Source organism: Coturnix japonica, chromosome 3 (genome assembly GCF_054131305.1).
Source record: "Coturnix japonica strain WE chromosome 3, WE-NBRP24, whole genome shotgun sequence".
NCBI lineage: Eukaryota > Metazoa > Chordata > Aves > Galliformes > Phasianidae > Coturnix > Coturnix japonica.
In genome coordinates this window covers 35,899,436-35,919,153 of record NC_140665.1, presented here as the reverse complement: position 1 = coordinate 35,919,153, position 19,718 = coordinate 35,899,436, and the positions used below count along the sequence as shown (strand labels likewise).

Here is a 19,718-nt window from a genome sequence, read left to right as displayed (position 1 = left end):
CAGGGAATCAGATGCTGTGAGACTATCCTTCCAGTTGTGAAGCAATAGATCCTGCTCACACAGTGCCTCCTGGCTTGCACAGGGGGCCACAGGATCACCAGGACCTTACTCAGTCATCAGTAAGACATTAACAATGAAGTTGTACACAGGAGAAATCACTGTCCCAAAGGAATTCGTACAGTTTCTCTCATTTGGGTTTTGCAGGCCACAGCTGCCATTTAAAAGAGTGAATAAACAGTTTGCAGGGGAAAGCTACTCTTATTACTGAAAAAGACTTCTCAGCTGTTCATTATTCAAGGAATGTCATTGTATCCTTGTCAAGTGCAGGGAAAGTCAGTTGGTGTTCTCCTAAGAACTTCCTAGTCATTTTATTTTTTCTTTCCACCCGTGGGATGCTGCAGCAGAAGGTGATGCTACAGACACGTGATGCAGTGCACTGGCAGCTGTAGGATCCAGGTTTCCTGATGCTGGCTGAGGTAGCATCTCTCATTCACAATGGGATATTTTTAGCACTCTGGAATGTGCTAACTATGGGGACCTATCTGAACAAGAATCATAATTGAAATCTGTGGTTACAATAATACCTATTCCAGCAATCCTAGGATATTTCTTTTGGAGGTTATATTCAGAAATGTGTTTAGCATGTTAGAAAATCAGCCCAATGGTAAAAGATGCTTCTTAGGGATGCAGAACGAGATGAGCAGTACTATTTCTCCCATTGCAGTTCTTCATTGCTCACATTGTTGTCTAGTAGTTAACACAGTGACTGCATGGCAGGAAGTGGGTTGGAACAATCAATTAACATTGATTCTGATGCAGCCTAAGACAGCATATAATGCATTTTGTGTTTGCTGTTGTATTTATATTTGTTTACTACAGAGTGAACACTTAATCAGGGCCATGAATAATAATAATAATATATTTCAATTATTTTCTTTTATCTGGGAAAGAAAATCTAATTAAAAAAATCATTCACAAATTATCTAAGAGTTGTAGGTATCCGACATTTCACATAACAGTCAGTTGAGAGGAAGTGCTCATAGAAAAGTAAGTTAAAACAGTGACAAGTCTAGAATTTGCTATTACAAATAATGCAACGTCATGTTATTACACTGACATCTTTCCCATCAAAATTTGTCTAGCAGTGCTTTTCTTTTTAACATACTTGTTTTTTATTTACAAAATGAAGTATTTTATGGATTGCTTCATAGAAAAGTAGGCATGCGTCTTTAAAAGAATAAACCACTATAAAAAAAGGTTTCATTTATTTAAAAAAGTATTTTTCCAGATTACACTTTCAGTACTTCCAGTTGGGTGAGTAAACTGTCCAAATGTGATCTGGAAAATCTATTTTCAAATGTGTAATGGAAGTGCATTCTATTTCCAAAGCTGCATCAATCCATTAATAATTATTTGAAGCTTGTATTCAGGACCAACACAAACTAATTTTTCATGTTTGTCCCAAGAGAATAGTGACAACATGTAGAAATCCCATCTGCCCTCCCAGATAATGTCCAGACACTTTCAGTTCTAGCTCACTGTATTTCTAGCAAGCAAACTTTTCCATTTGTTTCCCTCTCTTCAATCAGAAGGCAGTAGCTGTAAGTCTGAAGTAAATCCAGTGTTAAAGAGGCTATTGTAGACCAGCTGAAGCTTTGGTGCTTCCAATAAAACAGTTGTCTGATTAATAACTGCATATGTTCTCCATAACACTAATTACTCCTGCTTTCAGAAGGAAAATTAAAGTGTATCCATGCAATAAATGACTGTGCAGATGCAGTCTCAGCTGTGAAATTTTAGAACCTGTCTACTTCATTTAAGTCATAATCATGATTTTTAATTCTGTTCGTTAGAGTTCCTTGCATTTATGTCTCGTTAAGTGTGTAAGTACATCCATAATGATGCTGAGATTCATATATATATATATATTCGGCCCTGCTCAAAGTTCTCTTGAAGAGAATAACTACTATAATATAATTCAGCTGGAATGGAATTTTATTTTCCAAAAGTTGTTAAACTTCTGGAATAAAATATATTTATCTCTTCAAAAGATCAGCACTCTAGTAGCATTACGCTTTCATTGCTGGGATAGAACTGCTTCTGAGACAGTAATTTATCTTTCACTGCCATAAATTACAGGTTTGATATTTCTTCTGTGCAACCACAATGGAGCTTTCTCATCTGGTCCACAAAGAAAAAGCTTGGAAGTTGGCTTTCAATTTTTATGAGCTCTCACTGTGGTCACTGAATTGCATTTCCACTGGAACACCCTGAGTTAGGTATGTAAAACTTGGACTGGAAAGTTTACTTCTCTTTGGTTCTGTTTTACTGTCTCCTCCTTTGCGCTGCTCAGAGTTTTGTTAGGTTTGATGTGAGGGCTGCCCAGGCTGCACTATTGGCCAGCTAAGCTGGGTCACAGCTGAACCCCACATCACAGGAACAGCTGTCCCACAGAGCTACCTGCTCCTGTGTGTCCAGCCTCCCATCTGCAGGCTGAGTCATCAGTGAATCGCAGAATCATAGAATCAAAAGGTTGGAAAGGACCTACAAGATCATCTAGTCCAACAGTCCTTCCCATAACCATTGTGATCACAATGAATGCTACAAATCAAAGGCAAGGTGATCTATGTAAAGCCTGAACTTTATAACAATTGCAAGGAAAATAAACCCAGATATTTTGCAGTGTGTCTGGCTTTTAGAATTTCATAGAGGTCTATGCACAAAAGTAATATTGACTTGATAGTGATGGAGATTGAAAACTGACAAAAATCCCTGCAGAATCAATGGAAAGTCTTTACTGTTAAAGACTAAAACATGATGCAGTCTTCTTTTCAAGACAGTTTCTGACCTGAAATCAAGCATTTTCATCACAAGAAAAAGAAAAATGAAAAGATAAAGGAAAAAGAAATAGGGATAAGGAAAAGGGAAAGGAAAGGAAAGGAAAGGAAAGGAAAGGAAAGGAAAGGAAAGGAAAGGAAAGGAAAGGAAAGGAAAGGAAAGGAAAGGAAAGGAAAGGAAAGGAAAGGAAAGGAAAGGAAAGGAAAGGAAAGGAAAGGAAAGGAAAGGAAAGGAAAGGAAAGGAAAGGAAAGGAAAGGAAAGGAAAGGAAAGGAAAGGAAAGGAAAGGAAAAGAAAAAGGCAAAGAGGAAAAGAAAAAGAGAAAAAAGAAAGAAAAAAAAAAAAAGAGAAATCCACTGCTCTGACATGCTTGGATTGTAAATGTTGCAAGTAAGGCCAGCCTATTTCAATACAGTGTTCCCACATGATTTTTACTATTTATTTCTAATTAAGATGGAATTAAGACATGACTCAGAGCAATCACCGAAGGTTTCTAATAACAATGCCTGGTAGTTGGCTTTACTCATTTGCTTTTTGTTTTGTTTTGCTTTGTTTTGTTTTGTTTTGTCTCTGAACATCTGCTTTCAGTTGATTGAAACTCTGTGGAATGCCCAATTTATTGAACAGACAGGTGGAAGCAGCAAATAGGCAGTTTTGGCACCTTGAGAGCTCCAGAAATATGGTTAAATAGGAGCTGCTTTATTTTGCAAAATGGATTTCAGTTGTGTGCCCCAAGTACTTCAAAACTGTCCATAAATCCTTCTGCATTAATGAAGGTCTGAAAGGCACATGCTCTGGGATATGCCCTGAGTGCTCTAACAGCGTTGCTCCTTGCTGATTCTTTCTGGGCCGGCTCAGCCCATTGGCTTGGCAGTCAGGGTAGCAGGGTCCAACTGCCCGCCACCGGGTTTGCCCAGCCTGGCATATACGAAAGGCTGAATCACAGCAGCATCCTTCGATACACCATAAGTAGAGAAATTCTGCCTGGAAAATTAAAAAAAAAGGGAAGTACAAGAGTAAAACAGATTAATGATTTGCTCAGTGGCTCCAAAGGAGGGCTTGGAAATCTCACTGAAACCAGCTCAGTCTCAGAGATGTTAAAAAAGGACTGATATTTTTTTCTATGTAGAAGGTAAGTCTTAGGATATTAACTGCTGGATAGCAGTGAATCCATACGGAAAGATAGGATGGACTTGTTTTTTTACATGTTTTGAAAATAAAACACAAAACATGTAGTATGGAATGTAGTAAATATGACATTCATATTTGAAATACTTGGCTACTTACAGATAAATCAGAAGATTGAAGGCTTTACGATTGTTAATGGCTTTACGATCTCTCGCCTCCAACTGAAGCAGTAGTTAGACCAATTACCAAGTGACACCAAGGTGGTAGGGTGGTAAAATGGAGATTTATTGAAGTACACACGACCTTATATAACCTACGTCCATTTTGTCTACTCCCACTGTATTATCCGTCAGTAAGATTCTTCCAGAATATGGGGAAGGGCCTGTCACGTCACATCTTGATAAGATCCCCGTATTTCGCCTAATACAACAAAGATGAAAAAAAAATAGGGTTTTTAATCTGAAAATGGTGCTTCTTGTATGTGTTAAGTGCTCGAACAAAGAATAAATCTAATGGCCATATGCCTTCTCTCGACTACAGCCTTTAAAGTGATAGAAAGTCGGGCTTTTATTTTCAAGTGTCTGCTGCTGGTCAGTTGTGGAACTCGACCATAACCACTTTAAAAGGTTTTGAATCATGCCTGTAATACAGCTGAGAAAATGGATTTTGTGCTGAATTTTTTTATTGGTGACAGTCTGACAAAGGAAATTTTATACATTCAATTGATTATCTTCTTTATTGGCAACAGTGTGGCTGTAGTTCACTGGCTGCAATAAACATTCATTGCTTCCAACATCCATTTGACTTTTGCTCTTTTTTTTTTTTTTTTTTTTTTCCTGAGGAAACAAATTTAATGGATATTAAATGAAGTTAACAAATGAGGTAAGTATCAATATGATATATATCTTCACATTTGCATTGTGCATATCTAAATGAAGGACAATTCCTAAAGTTGTTCAAATGGATAAGTAATGGATTTTCCAGATCTTTATACCCTTCATAATCACACCTGGAGGTGCTGTATCTGCTCACAAAGGGCTGCCAGCAGCGGCAGGGACTGCAGCTGGTGTTACTCATGTACTAGCTCCTCTCCTCCTTCTGTCAACACATTGCCAGGACTGCTCAGCCCACAGCCAGAGCCTCTGATCACCCTTCCTACCTATTTCTTTTATACACACACGGCTGCTCACAAAACAAACAAACAAAACAAACAAACAAACCTTGCGGGTTGTTTCTGCCAGCCTACAACAGTTGTGCATGGTTAGGAAATTTGACGATAATACTCTGACCACACTTCGGAAACAGAATATTCACTATACTATCATTGAGGACTCATAGTATTAATATAAGATGTAGAAAAAGGTTGTTTGTTTTTTTTTTTTTCTTTTCTTCTGTTTGGTAACATCTCCCACATTCTGTAGCTGGCCACCCTCTACACAGTGTGTGTGTCAGTGGAAGATCTCTTGTTCTTACTGTTCCTTCATGAGCAGCAAATACAACTTGAGTGCTATGTGATTCCATCATCATGTGCCATCCTGCAATAAGCTGATGCTTTTATTGGGTTATTTATGAGAAGTGACGTGCCCTTTTTCCAAGGAACAGAGGCAGCAGAAGGATACTACATGGTTTCTTCCCCATTTCACAGCTCTTCAGTCTCCCTTAAGGATTCAATACAAATAGTTGAGTTCATGGTTTTTAGTGCCACCTCTAATTAAAATTAAGCAAGTTAAAACACAGCCTTACATGTCCCTTGACATGAATCAATTTTTTTTCCCCCCATTTTCTAACAGTTTTGAGAAATAAATTGTTTTCTACTTTCCCTGTTTGACTGCATTGTTTAAAGTGTTGTAGGGCTGCAATCTAGATAAAAATCTTATTTTCATATGATTTCAGGAACCAAAAATATCCAGAATCTATAGAACCAGGTTTTAAAATGTAAAGGAGTAGAAAAAAATCTTCAAATATTGCCATGTCCATTTCCTCTAATATTACTAGTAACCATAGCTACTGTGTGGCTTATTTTCCAAGTTAACTGAAACAAATTTCCAGATTTTACAAATCAAGATATTGTATTGCTAGACAGGCCTTGCCTCTGATAGCAGAGGAATTGGTTATTCCAAATTTCTAACCAACTCCTTCTATCTCCAGCAGCTGAAAATATGACCCTTCTAGGGGCTGCTGCGAAATATAAGATAAGGAAAGGTAGGGGAAGCATCATGAAGAAGGAATTGTTCTGCATAACTTCTATGATCATGGTGGCTTCATCACTTTGAAGCTCAACTCCGGAATGGTATTTACCTGCTACATTCCAGCTCATCACAACCCATAATCATTCACATCCATAATAATTCTTTAGAAAGTCTTCAGAAAAGGTCTTTGGTTTTAGCATTCAGAGCACATATTGCCATCTCATTTGAAAGTATTCTTATAGTGTTACATTAACTGAAATTACAGAAAAATAAGTGTGTGGAAAATAGGCTTTCTTAAAAGAATGTCTTAGGCTGATTTTCGTCTGGTGCAAATGCATGAGACAAAAGCCTAAGAAAGAAAAAAATGAAGTATTTAGAGACTTTGGAAGGAGAGCAGGGTCCTTCAGGCAAACAGAGAGATCCAAAGTGTTATGACAAAGAATCAGAACAGTGTCTGGAGAGACCTGGATGTACTTGGAACTAAAAAGCACAGAGAATTTTTTTCACACAGAATCGTTGAAAAGAGATTTATTGTACTTTTCCTTTTGTGTGGCTTAAAATTCCTCCAAACTTAAACCAGTATCAAGTACTCTTCATTAGTCACTGCATTCATTAAGGACCAACTGTCAACTAAAAGTATAGCAGCTCTGGGCTTGTAACTGAGTTGGGCTCCAGGCAGCTGTTGTGTGAGCTCGTGATGAAGAGCCTTTACCAGGACTGAAATGAGAGTGTTGTTTTTGTTACATGTCATGTTGTCCCTGCCTGAGTTTTTTCTAGTGAATTTTATAATCCCTTGGTTTAACCCTCTATTTAAGTTGAAATATATAAATCAGTAAAGGAATATTTGTATATGTGTTTGAATCTAAATTCCTCCTTTGTTTATTTAATGAAGAGAGAAATGATTCTTATTTACTTGCTTTTGTATCTGATGTAGAGAAGTGAGAGATGTGATACTTGACCTTGAAATCCTGATTGTTTGGGTTGCGTGGGAGGCATCCAACATTATTAGATTTTTCCCTCACTCCAGCTACTCTTTGTGAAAACAGTGGAAAATCTGACTTCACTAGGAAAGAGCAGAAATCAATATTTTGTATTATTTATTTATAAAATTGACTACATTGAAATAAATCAAACTGTATTTGTGAAAAGCTTCATATTTCTTACTGACAACTGGTCAGATACTTGCAATGAAAGCCATTATCAAATCCCGTGCGGTATTCACCATTTATTTGGTATATTTACAGTTCTTTACAAAGCAAGTGATGGAAGGGTAAGTAGTGCCTTAAGGAGCAATCTAAGAGACTGATTTTCTTTGAATGTGGAGTTACACAAGCTGCTTATGGAAGGAAGCCAATTTGGAAATCAAGTTAACACTCCAGAGAGAAAGACTCTGCTCCAAAGGGAGAGACATTCTGAGAAGTATTCTAAGATATGAGCAAGAAAACCTCAGTGTCACAGATGCAACTGCTTTCAATTGCTGTATTAACAGTTTTGGCATTCACCACAGCCTAGATTTTGTAGAGGTATGAACAAACCTGGCACAATGGTTGTACCATAAAATAGTGCTAAAATCTTTGCAACCAGTGATCCGAACTCTAGCTTAGCTACTGTTGAAATTTTCCCTATAACAGAATTCCCCAGTAAGTGGGAAACGTGCACAGCCGAAGCTAAAGCACTTCCTTGACTAGCTGAACTCTGTATCCTCTATCAGCTGAAGACAAATAATAATAATAATAATAAATTAAAAAATAAAAAATAAAAGACAAAACAAAACAAAAACCCAACCCCCTCAATATTATTTGTGCAGAAAGGTGTATTTCTAAATTCTTTTCTGTCTTTTACAGCCTCTGGCTTGCTCTGAATGGGTATTAGGATCGACACCATGAAAACCAGTGTTGGTAGGGTGTCCAAAGTCACTAGTAGGAAATAAAGTGAAGAAAGGCAGCTTCTAAGTCCTTTGAAGAGAGAATTAAAGAACAGTACCCTATTGGACCACTTGGAGGCCAGAGTATTTAATATGCAAGAAACATCTTGGAGGAAACTGTTGCAAAGTTTAAAAGGAAAGTGGAATAGAGTGAAGGATAGTGACACTGCCATGGCAACATTTACTTTTCAGATCTGTATAGGAATGCAAAGTTGGAATCCTATGTAAAGTAATGCATGAAATATTAGTAATGAAAGTGGCACTGTTATCAACCTACTCATAGACTTTGGGCTTGCAAATATAAGAAAAACTCAGTATATGTCAAAACATTAGGCATATTTGCAATTCTGTGTACATACTGGCTTTAATTAGTCTTTAGATTTGCTAGCAGAGTTTATTCATTTCGTAGCTTAAGTACATGTGTTTCCTTCAGTTGTTTAATTGTTTTACTTCTCAGGGTGAGATTAATATGATAGTTGTGTCTTTGTATCAGTTGCCCCTCCATACATCCGTTTTATAACATATCTTTATAGAGTATCTTGTCTTACTCATTTTCACTTTAGATGAAACAATACCTCAGTTTCCTTCCATATAGCAGTCACTTGGTAATTCTAATATCACATCTTGTCTGTTTGTAAACCTCTTTGTCATATCCTTTTCTAAGATGATAAGAAGTGAGACAAATATTCCAAATAAGTGCATATAATTAATCCTCATAATAACATTATAATATTTTTGTTCTGTGTTCTAGTTCATTCCTTCCAGCACTTTAACAATTATTAGAGCAGAAGACATGAGCATCTCAAATTTCCCTTCCATTTTACAACAGCTTGATATTTTTCAATAATTCAGTTCAGTGACAGCTGTATTCCCTTCCTCCAAGCATTCTGACCTGTCTAAAGGTGCTCATAGATTTCTGTACTTACGTTTACAGTGCAAACATTTGTTACTCAAATATACACACTGATGTAGCCCATGTTGCATTGCAAGAAAGTTTCCTCTTTCCAATTAGCACACAGAGTCAACTTTTTCTCACAAATTTCCAGGAACAACTAAAAAAACAAACAAATAAAATAAAGCAAGAACAAGAAGAAAGTGCTGAGATCTCAGGTTTACTTTTCATTATTGCCCTTTGAGACATTTCAAATGAGTCAAATTAACTTCTTTCAGCTGATTTCTATCTGCTGGTAGTTGGGAAGAGACAAAAGATCCTATCAAATGGCTTGAAATATATGAAACATTATTTTTATGTAATAAAAAACACTTAATCAAATCCTCTCATGGAGGGTTCAGTGCTTGCATCCCATTATGCTGCTCCTCTCTTCCCCTCTTACTTTCTTACTCTTTTCTTATCTCTTTCCCTTTCAGTATCCCTCAGCTTCCTGTCCTCATCCTTCTCCTCCCACCGCACACAGTTCCCGCAGCAAGCTGCACCGCCCTTGTTTCACCCCAGGATGAGGACTGGGCTGCAGAAGGGGCTCACACTCACACTCACAGCCCATCCGCTCCATCATTCCTCCTGATTCTGCTCTGGACTGCATCCCATCTTGGCACAAACCTATCTGCAGATGTCCCCCATGGAAGAGTATAACCCTTTTATTTCTGCAATCTCTTTACCCTTTTGTTCCCCCACATCTTTCTCCTACAGAAAGCACTCACAGCTAACAATTTTCTACAGCTTTTTGCAGTTAATTGCATCCACTGCCTTTTCAAAAGTCTTGTGGTATATCACGTATCATTCTTCCTTTGTGTATGTTTATGATAAATCTATTTTATGTTGCTTAATATTTCCAGCTTTATCATTTTCTCTCTTTATATGAAGACCTTCTTGCTATTTTTCCAGAGTAGAGAATTTAGATACATAAATATATACCACATATGTCTGTTATAAATGTTGCCTACATCTCCTCACATGCCAGTGTATGTCTCAGTTAAATGACTCATACAGATCAATGACTCAAAGATGCTTTATATGCAGATATATTCTATGTTTATCCTGCAGACCACCCACTGCCAGCAAATACAATTATCATTTTATAATTGAAGGAGAGCTGGAGGGATAGAGGAGTGTGTATGCATGCATTTATATTTGCTTGTATGTGTCTCACTTGCTATATACATATACATGGACAGATAAATGAATGTGCAGATGGATGGATGGATGAGACACGCATTCATACTTATGGGAGGAAAAAAAGAGAGTTAAATAAGTAAAATGTCCTGGACACTATGATGGCAGCACATTCAAAATGTAGCATACTGGCATCAGATTTACTGCAGATGAATATTAAAGCCTGCATTAAGTTCAGTGCTCACAGTATTCCAAGCCTCCTGCCCATACTGATGCTGAACACCTGCAGTACAGCAGTCTGGGCAAAGGATGGAAGAGCATGGGCCAGGCTGAGCCTTTCCTCCTCATCCACAAGCACACCTTTCTGTCACTGCCTATCTTTTACTCAATTAGGATAATTATGTTCAGCTGAGGGACTAATTGCAGAAGATTAAACAATGAGATTGTATTCTGTGGGAATGTGTTTCATCTGGGCTTTAAAAAAAGGAAATGCCAGAGCAGAAAAACCTGGAAATAGTTTTGGAAGAAGAAAGCCTTGCTATGTCTCAATTTGTAGCACAACATGTTACAGACACAATGAATAAGTGTTTGTGGTGCTAACTGGTTTTTATTTCCATGCAGAGGTAGATGGGATTTTTTCACCAAGTCACACTGTGAATTCCTCACACTGGATTTGTCTGAATTTTCAAATTTAATTTATGTGGGGGAAAATGTGTGGGCTTTTTTTTTTTTTTTTTTTTAACTGTCCATTCTGAAAGATTGTAACTATTTATGCTATTAGTCAAAACACTAATTTTAATTTTGTTTTGTTTATTTTTTAATATGCAAATGTGTTTCTATTTACATCACAATTAAAACTGAAAATTGGATTTTAGAAGTGCATAAAAAGGACACATTTGTTCTGAAAAATAGGATAAAATGTTTCAGTGAGGTAGTAATAAAATTAATATTGCATATTTCAAAAAGCATTAATATGCAGAGTTGTTAAATTAATGACTGCCATTAATGACAGCGAAAAACAGTGAAATAAAAAATGTAACTTTGGGGCCTGGAAACAATCTTGAATTCTTCCAAGCAACTTAAAATCCAAATGTTGAGTTTCTGTAATAAAGAATGCTTTTGTGGTGCCAGAAGGAGAAAGGTATTTGAAGAGAGTGGAAATGAAAACTACAGTGATTAATTTCACTATTTATTTTACTTTTTTTTTTTTACTTTTTTTTTTTTTTTTTTTAAGACAGACATTACACAATGAAGACTGATGTGCTGCATAAAGTAGATAATTAGGTTTCCATGTGACCAGCAAATATCCCAGAATACTTTTCCAGGTTTCACAGCAAAGTCAATACAGTGAAAAGGGATGGATTGCAGCAAGCTATGCAAAGAGAAAGTAGTTTTGACAGCCCAAACCTCCTGACAAGTGCCTGCAGAGCTGAGGGGCAGCCCCCTTCCCAGCCCTTTGGCAGAGAAGGCAGAAGGATGGTGTGAATTCCTGGCCAGCTGGCGTAGCACCAGGGGCTGAGAAGGGCACTGAGGCAGCGAGCCTCACTGTGAATGTGTGAGACGTGACAGCTCTGAAAATGCAGAACTCAGGGTGTGCACATGTTAGGATGTGCATATCTTCACAGCAGGATTTTGCAGTGACCTTTGAAGAGCTGTTATTTAAGCCAGAGGAATTTCAGTCAACTCCTTAGTTGTCATGACAAGCAGGTTTCTCGTTTGGCTGCTTACATGTGTACCTCAGGACATATATTAAGAGTGCTGGGTTTATGTAGTGATATTTTTTGATGCACCTGTATTTCTTCAACAGTCTCACCCAATGACTCCACTGGAAGCAGCTCTTCTCACAGTTCCATGTGGCTTCTAGAGGCAGATGTTTAGCAAGGAGATTTATTTTGAATTTATCATTGTGTAATGAGATATATGAATTTTCAGTTTATGCTATTTGGATATATTTTTTTCTTAAATAATCACTCTATATGTCTTGGATATGCCGGGAGGGGGAACATGATTAACATGGGCCCACACCAGCACTGGTAGTCTGATTCTGGAACTTTTGTTCCCTTCTCATGGACCTTTTCATTGTCATCCAAGTTGCCCATCTGAATCTCATGCTGAGGCTACAAAATAGCCCTATATGCAGTTTTTCTTACTGAAAGATACACACAATCAATAGCTGCTAATGGAGATCATGCATTGTAGTTCATATGATGGAATTTTTTGGTCAGCTTTCATGAACTGTATTTTCAGCAACTTCAAAGTACAGTACAGAGATCATTACCATGGATTTGTAACAACAGTTCAGATTCTTTTCAAGTAGATGGGAATGGAAGTGGGTGTCACTTTATATTCCTGAAAGCTACCATCTTAATTTCATAAAAGTCACAATAACTGTACTTGTACTACTTCAACCAAGACTGAGATTTTGGACAAGCGACATTAAAAGAAAATTTCGAAAGTGCCTGATGTAATTGAAATATTTGGAGTAAAATAAGGAAAAATTAAGAAGTAGTTTCTGTGTATAATCTGTTGACATGGAAGGTCTGCCAAACTCCAGTCATATCATTTCTTCCTTTTTTCAGTAAAGACAGAACAACTTTCATTCATTTGAGCTAATTATATCGATGTCTAGGGAAGCTGAGATACAATGATTCCAGTGAAATTCTGTATGTTGTGTCAAATCTACTGCCTGCAGCTCATCAACTACAACATTCGTTTCATATCTTATGCATTATGTGACTGGAAAAGGAAAATATTTTCCCTCCCTCTCTGCCAGTTTATAGTGCCAGCGCATCACTGTATCACTTGGATTATGACACAGACTCCTCTCCAAACAAAGGTAATGAAGTGAGATCACCCACATCATATTTTTCATATGCTTAAATCTGTATGTATCAGTAATAAGCAGAGCATGCCAGCTATTTGCTAGTAACTTTATTTAAAGTGTTTCAAGGATCCTTCCAGCAGGGTAGTCAAAATATTAATGTGTGTTTTGAACTCTGAGAGACAACACAGGGAAGCCCATCCATAAAATGACTTTTCGTATGTGTTTACAAACAGCAGAGGTGGCAGCTGCAGCAGTTTTTCAATACTAAGTGGAATTGGTGTGTTTCAGCCTCAAACTGCATGAATCACTTACAGGGTTGAAAAGATAAGCCATTTTTCACACTTTTCTTGCACATCCTGATTGCCAGCATAGTGTCAGGCATTAGAGCAGTTTATTTACACAGGCATTTCCTCTGATCACCTGTCTCCATCTTCTTCATCTTTGTCTCATCATACTGAGGAAACACACTGGAAAGTCTATACAGAATTGGTTGATATAAGAAAAGTTCTTGACAATTACATATTTGGGAAAATGCATTCATGTTGAAATTCCTGAGCAAAGAATTGATTTTCTCCATTAATAATGACCATTTGTACATTTTCTTTTGGGAAGCCTGTATCTTTAAACTTGCTGAAATAAAGCAAAACCCTAACTGATCCATCACTGTCATTCATGATGCCTTTCTCCTGCAAGAGTGCAGAGAAATCTAGAATTAAATTGGATACTGCTAGTAAAAAAATACGATTTATATTTAATCAGTTGGCTGGACCGTCTAGCTCTGTTCAAGAACTTCCATTATGTGCAGTTGCTGCAGCAAGTCTGGGAGGAAATATCTCCTCTTATGCGACAAACCTTAACATGAGCCTACAGGGAAATTTTCTTAATTTCAGAGCCACCTTGCACTTCAGCAAGAGCTGCTGAGAGCTTTGCCCAGGATAAACTGTGGCCAAAAATCTGACAGCTGCTGCTTGCTTTGATGGAATAAAAGGTCATTATCTTACAGACTAGGAGAAAACAGTAAAGATCATACGGAAGGTGAACCAAGCAGCTCTTTCCCCCTCTTCAATTACCTTTACTGTCTTAGCTGAGCTAAAAGTTGCACTCTTGTCGACACGTTCTTCACTACTATCAGACTTATTTCATGCACTTCGCTCTTCCTTTGGTGTCCTGATCAAGGTTTCAATGAAGAAAACAGACATATTACTTTAAGTATACTTTATTTTGTATCAGTCTCCTTTCTGGCTTTTGCTTTTTGTCCATTCACTAAATGCAGGCATCCTTTGCTACAAAATAAGTAAGCTGGTTTCTTTCACTGATTGACCTGTTTTGTTTGTTTATTGTTTTTTTCTTTGGGGGCAGAAAAGGGTTGTGGAGTGTGGGTTTTTGTTGTTTTACAGTAAAAGGATGGAAGAAACTTGCAATTGCACTGATTTCTCTAGACAATCTGGGCAGTTGATGTTTGCACATCCTTACTTTCCAGCTTTCCTACTTCTGTGAGAGCTACCTCCAGCACATGCCCAGGTTGTATGAAATGACTTCTTTGCACTCCCTCAGCAAGGCTCATTTGTTATACACTTCTGTGTTTGAATGTACTTGCTTTGAGTTTTCAATTTATATCTTCCAATTAATTTTAGGTGCACTGAAGGGTTTGAATAATTCTCTTTAATTATTGATTTTTTCTTGCGTTCTCTGTAGATAGTTAGTTAGCGGCAATAATTCAGGAACGCTAATTGGAATCAGACAATAGTGTCTACAGTGTTTCTAAGCACCTCTTAAAACAGATGTGTTTTAAACTAAAAACACAAAATAAATCTTTATTTATGGTGTTAAGCAACCTTGAATTTTCCTTAAGATGAAATGTGCTTCTCATTTTAGATGTATAGTTTCTTCCAAAGCATTAGTGCTTTTGGCTGGCTAACTGCTACATTCCTCCTACCAAATTATTAATTACACAATCTATCAAAGCAAGTAGTCAGATAAATGGCTAGCAATGCCTTCCTTGCCTTCTTGCTGTCTCAAATCATCTTTCCACTCACATGAATGGATGAGCATTATGGCATACTCTCCTTAACCCTTAACCTGAAAAAAGTCAGGGTTTGGTATTCATGGCTGAAGGCTGAGAAGAAGGAAAGAGCTTTTAGAGCCAATGGGAAGAGCACTGCTCTCTCCTGTGCCCATGGCGTGACTCTGTGACTGTTACATGATATGATAATGGAGGCCACAGTGTTTTACCCAACATAAATATTCTGATGGAAGAAAAGCCTGTAAGAAGTCCAGAAGGGAGACATATTTGAGCTTATTTTTTACTGTGTCATGATAATCATTTTTGCTAATACCCATACTTCTTAATTCTTGTTTGAGTAACACAACCTTGGCCCCTGGGATTCTGTAGAACTCCTTCCAACCTCCCATACTAATGACATTATTCCAGAATCCTTTCTAAATTATTTTTTTTTACATTATCTGTTTGAAATCTTACACAATTAAAATGTAAGTTTAAAGTTTACCAGCCTCCTCGTCCACAGCTGTCAGTTGCCCACTTCAATCAATTCACATACAGAAAATAAAGGAGCAATTATTCATTTTATTTACTATTGTTGCAATATTCTCCATAAAAATCTTAGTAATTTCTCTGTAATGTCCAAAAGAAATTCTGAAAATTTGGTAATCCTGTGATTTTGGTAAAAAATCAGCTTTTAATTATTCCTTCAGGGCCAAGGAATAAATTATGAGTTTACTCCCACTTTACATCTTCTTTATTAAGAATGTGTTTGTGAGAGTGGAAAATACAGCCTGTCTTGCTAAAAGTACTCTCTTCCCACATCAGCTCAGTTTTAACTTTGATCTTCTGAATACTAGAAAAAATAAATCTCAGCGAGGAATTTTCCTAGTTCTTTCTCTTCTTACATTGGAACAAACACAGAGTAACTCTTTTCTTCTCGGGCTGCAGCCCTATGTCCTGCTGTGTGTGAAGCTCAGTCTTTACAAAGATGACTACTTCCACCTATCCAACATGCAGATTTTGTCTGTGGAATCTGGCTGTAAGTCCTGACAATAAAACTGGCATCACTGAATGCCTCATCAGTCCCCAGGTTCTCTTCATCAAAGTGATTTAGAACTGGAAAGATCTCCTGGTGGAAGCAGCTAAGCTAGCCATGACTCCTTGGCAGGCACCTGGATGTTAGCTTCTAGCAATGAATACGTTCTGGACATTTATGTTTCTCCTTTTGCTCCAGTCCCCTCCTGGCATGCAAGCTGTATCAATCTAGCACTGTCATTTCAAATTTGAGAAGTGAGAAAATAAAGCATTTGATTTGTCTTCAAAAGCTAAAATGAGATGTGATAATGTGTTTCTACATAACAGCTGACGATTTTCCCCTGCCCCAAAGAAAATTGTGACTATGTATGAAATCATCTCTGTAGCCCTTTTGATCTGACAGATCAAAACATAAAAAAAATGCTAAAGTGTAGACAGATAGGTGTTCACTGTGATCACTGTGATTTCTGGATGGAGAGTTTTCAATGTCATTTGTCATGAAAAAATAAACAATGAAACAACAACAACAACAACAACAACAACAACAACAAAAACACTAACAACGTTAGGGAGAAGGAAGATTTCAACCTGGAATGGGTTGAAATAAATATTACAGACTATTCAGAGTTTTCATGTTATGCAACACTTATTGTTACCAAGATACAGCAAAAATATGGGAGGCTTTTTTTTCTTTCTAATTAATACCATTGGATTAATTGTGATGATCCAATATATGCAGCTTATATTTTAGTTTTATACCTTTGCTCTTACTGAACCTTGCATAAGGATAATGCTTCTGTGTACTGATGGCACTGAAAAGAGACATATTCTAAAGCTAGCAAATTTGTGTTCCCATGCCTTGAAAAAATTACCTAAAGACATCTCCGCTCTGAAAAGAAGTATTTCTTTACATTCCATTCATCAACGTTTTTGATTGGCCAGCTGAAATTGTTCACACATGCAGACTGATGTGAGTTTTCCTTCTGTCTATAATGATCACAACACAGTTTCCAGAGGAGAAGTTCTAACACAGGACAGTGGACTGAACTTCTTCCAGCAGACACATAAACTATAGCTGTGGTGACATTTGTTATGCATTTCCACATAAGAAATATTCAAGGCTGCATAGATTATTCTCAACTATTTTAATAGAGCATTGTAGATTTTCAAATGAAATTGTTATGGTCTATATGGTATTTCTTTTCTCTCTTTGGGGTAAGCATGTCTACCTACTGACACCAAAAAATTAAAACAATGCTCACGTAACAATTTTGTCAGGGTAATTTGATCCATTTCAGTGTGAGATCTCTAATTTCATAAATCCATCATTTTGGAAGACTGCTGCATATCTAGGTCAAAAAATAATGACTACGTTATGCTACCAGCCAGATCAAAATAATGGAAGTGATGGATTCTGAGTCTCAAACTGTTGTAACTTTAATTAAAGTTAGGAACTCTGATTCTCTGTCAGGACAATCTACTAAACTGACCATCTCTATTAAAAGATAAGAAAATTGACATATGCATTTGTTACATTTTAACATATTTTCGAGTTGGTTGGAAGCAATCAAATGTTTTCTATAAATAAATGTCTTAGACGTGTTAATTTATATTAAAAAAAGGAAATAATTGTTACACATTTTAAATATCCTCTTGCTACCGCTGGAAGATTTCTTTCTTCAGTTAACTATTGACCATAAGAACAATCATAATCACCTAATAACTGTTCTCCAGAATGAACATTTTTTTTAAAAAAAAGAAGCTAATACTATCCTTATTGCACAGTTGTTCTAACTACATTGACCTGTTTACAGCCCTTTCTGTTCCCACATTGTCATGATGGGAGCCTACTGGACAAGGTACAGTAACAGCAATTTACATTATCTCTGTGCTATACCTTTTTGTTCAGACAGGCAAGTCAATTATTATTGCAACTGATAGACACTCCCTAAAATGAGTGTTGGAAAGCTGTCAAGGTACACTAAAATATAATTGGTGCCAGAGACTTCTGACATCAGATGACAATTTGCCAGTCATGTTTAGACACTGCAATTGCCCTAGTTCTCCTTGATATCCCACAGTTCCTGTAACAAGCAACAGACAGTAAATCATCAAGCAAAAGCAGACAGAAAACCACCCACTCGCTGTTTTTGTTTGTTTGTTTGTTTGTTTGTTCACCTAATCTTCATTTGGTTTAATGTAAATATTTTATGGAGTTCAATTTCTACAAAATTTAGAAAGAAGAAAAGGAGATTTCTTAACCAAGAGGAAGAAAAAAAATATGAAAGAGGTAAGGACATCCTTACCAAGTGCCTGATTCTTATCATCCTGAATTGCCAACATCCTATTTCTGGGATTGAGATTGGAGATGTCAGGGTTCACAGCATACCCTGAAACACAGGGCACAGGAGGGATCCCTCCGACACCCCAGTTAAGTCACCTTTTCAGTGGCATTGTACTCTGTAGAAAGAGAGCTTCCTTGCTCTGTTGCAAAGTGGTTTTAATTCTCTTCCTTCCTGAGTTTTTGAGATCTGCTATATCTGCATTCACTTTTGAGTGTTTGCTTGTGAAATGTATTAGCTAACTGGAAAAAAAAAGAAAGAATGAAGTGTAACAAGAGAAAAAAACTAAACGTATATGCCTTAGTTAACAGATGGTTGAGAAGAGTAGGATGGCAAAGGCATGATGATCTATAAATAACTGAAGGATGGAGTTAGAAGACAGTATTGTGTTAACAAAAGACATCTTTCTTGAAACATCCTCTCATTATCAGAAAATTAACAATATCTGTTGTAGATTATTAAAACAATAAAGATTTTAAAAGAACATTCTATTGGAAGACTTTGTCTCTCTCTAACCCCTTTCTTCCATACTTCCAGACAAACAGTATAGGCCATCCTTTTCTATGGAAGATGTAAATGTTAAATTTCATTTACAACACCAATCTGAAGAGGAACAGGAATAGCTTATTAATTAAGGGAAAATAATCAAGTATGCTAGATTTGCCACAGCCTTCTTCATTTTTTTTTCTTTTTTTGTCATGTTTGTTTTTTGTCTTAAGTCCTTCTGATGACATGTGACTGACTATCACTTGTTGCAACCTGAAGTCTGCTCAGATTTATTGGAAAGCTTACTGTAGCCAACTGTGGCTCTCACTTAAATAAAGCTGAACACAAGAGCTAAAAAAATTTTTTTTTTATTTTGCACAAACTGTAAGTAAAATTGAGACATAGAAATTGCACACTGCAATCTGAACTAATTTGCTATTTGATTTTAATATGGATTTTATCTACATTTTGTACATTAAGAAATTAACTAAGCATCCTAACTTCTGCTCTTAATATATGCTGCATTTTGAACATCTCAGTGTCTAGCTTCTAGCTTAATTTAGAAACAAATGTCTATACTAAACACACATTCACATTCTCATTTTAGTACAGACAAATGAAAGTAAATTTCCTGTTTGTCTCCATCTACTAAGGTTGGATGATAGGGCAGTTTCAAAATATGTGAATTGTAGAAATTTTGGGGGTGAAATTAAATTGGAAGTTATGCCTGCTAGTGAGCTTTCATCTCAGACTGATAAAACATAGATACTGCTGCAGTCAGTGGCAAGAAAACTCATGTAGACCTGCATATTAAATGCCTCTCTTGCAAGCACACATTCACCACCCCTCCTCAAAAGGAAGACTGAAGAGAGAACATGGA

At 36.9% G+C, this 19,718-nt stretch overlaps 1 long non-coding RNA gene across 1 annotated transcript; it reads left to right on the top strand.

The window, feature by feature from the left end:
* Window positions 1-10,674: 10,674 nt before the first annotated feature.
* LOC107311225 (uncharacterized) lies at window positions 10,675-12,604 on the top strand. Its single transcript, XR_001553950.3, has 2 exons — window positions 10,675-10,772; window positions 11,384-12,604. It is a non-coding gene; the product is annotated as an uncharacterized LOC107311225 (long non-coding RNA).
* The last annotated feature ends 7,114 nt before the right edge of the window (window positions 12,605-19,718 follow it).